Source organism: Theropithecus gelada, chromosome 6 (genome assembly GCF_003255815.1).
Source record: "Theropithecus gelada isolate Dixy chromosome 6, Tgel_1.0, whole genome shotgun sequence".
NCBI classification, from domain to species: domain Eukaryota; kingdom Metazoa; phylum Chordata; class Mammalia; order Primates; family Cercopithecidae; genus Theropithecus; species Theropithecus gelada.
In genome coordinates, this window is record NC_037673.1 from 41,964,245 (window position 1) to 41,966,163 (window position 1,919).

Genomic DNA, 1,919 nt, shown 5'->3' on the forward strand with positions numbered 1-1,919 from the left:
TTGAATACTATGCAATCATAAAAAAGAATGAGATCATGTCTTTTGCAGAAACATGGATGGAGCTGGAGGTCATTATCCTGCAGAAACTAATGCATGAACAGTAAACCACATACCACAAGTTCTCACTTATAAGTTGGAGCTAAATGATGAGAACACATGGACAGAAAGAGGGGAGGAACAGACACCAGGGCCTACCTGAGGGTGAAGGGTGGGAGGAAGGAGAGGAGCAGAAAAAATAACTATTGGGTACTAGGCTTAGTACATGGATGATGAAATAATTTGTACAACAAATCCCCGTGACACAGGTTAACCTATATAAAAACCCTGCCCATGCATTCTAAAACCGTTTTAGAAAGATTTTTATAAAGTCTCATCTATACGTTTGTTCTTTCTTTATTTTTTTAAAATGAGTATTTTAATTCAGTTTCAGAAAAAAAGGGTACATGACTTTGATGAGAAAGCATAAAATTAAGAGGCTTTTCTGGAAATCCAAGAAAAAGAAATAACCATTAATATGTTCAATGATAATTTTCTGGATCTTATTCTTGTGTCAAAAGCTATATATTTTCTCCTCAAAAGCAGCTGCTCCAAGAACTAACTAGCTCTGTTTATCTCCCTCTAGCTGGGACAGACTAATTCCCCTCCACCCCCACCTCTCTTCTTTCAATAACACTGTGTAGGTGTTAATGGCCTGGGCTCTCACCAATGAACAGAATTGTCCTTTAAGCCAGCAACCCACAGGCAGTGGCACCCAAAGCCTCACCCCCAGTCCCCAGGGCAGAAGCCACAGAGCTGGCATTGTTTCCACTGTCTCAGGAAGAAGGAGCCAAAAGCTGACCCTTAGCACAAATCAAAGCCCAATATGGAGACAGAATAACTGCTTTTAGGCCGAGAGTAGGCAAGCTGTGGTCAAAAAACAGGAGTTTTTACAGCCACCCCATCTTTAGAAACAAGGGGAAAACTAGACACTTTTCCACTATTATGGTCTACAAGGTAGTCTACTACTCCAAAGGGATCTGAAAGTACAAAAGGATCTAAACAAGTAAGAACTTTTTCCAGGCTGGAGATAAGAATGACAAACAGAAAGATGGGTGAATGTAATAAGGTGTAGGAAGGTGATGCTGGAAACCTCCATTCTTCACATGGCTGCCAGCCCCATAGAGGACAACACAGTAAGAACCAGGACAACCACTCCAGACTGGTATAGCTGGGGAATCTTCAGCCCTTTTCCTAGGTCCCACATCAAGTGTCGGATCCCATTCCAGGTATGATACATAAGAGGGAAGACGAGTGCAAACTTAGCTGTGTGGATCAGTGCTGGCCCCAGACACAGGGACTTCACAAGTTCCAAATAAGATGGCTGCACTCTTGCTGAGACATGTTGGTCATCATTGCCTCTGAGCCCACTTTAGCCCTCAGCTCTGTGTCAGAAATGCTGCTCCTTTGGGAACCATGGCCAAAGAAGAGAAGGAGCGGTTCTGGAATAAGAATACAGGTTCACACCGTCCTGTATCTCCCCACATCACTATCTACAGTTGGTCTCTTCCCATGCTGATGTCCATCTGCCACCGTGGCACTGGTATCGCTTTGAGTGCAGGGATCTCTCTTTTTGCATGTCGGCCCTGTTACTCCCTGGGATCTTTATTTTCTTTAAATACCAATGAGGCTGGGCCAGGAAATGAGGACTGCTTATTTCCCCCTCAGCCTAAATCGATCAAATTGAAAACTCATTTTTATTAGCCATGTCATAAAAGTAAGAAGATTCAGATTTTGAATTTCCCCCTGAAAAAAAATGTTTATCTTAATGTCTCCCAATTATCTGATATTTCTTGTCTCCCCACTAAACCATAAGCTTTTTGATAGCAGGCATAGTTGTCTTCTTCTTCTTCTTCTTCTTCTTCTTCTTCTTATTATTATTA

General features: G+C 42.1%; 1 pseudogene; it reads right to left on the reverse strand.

The window, feature by feature from the left end:
• Positions 1-1,069: 1,069 nt before the first annotated feature.
• On the reverse strand, positions 1,070-1,615 carry LOC112626988 (annotated as a pseudogene).
• Between the last annotated feature and the right edge of the window lie 304 nt (positions 1,616-1,919).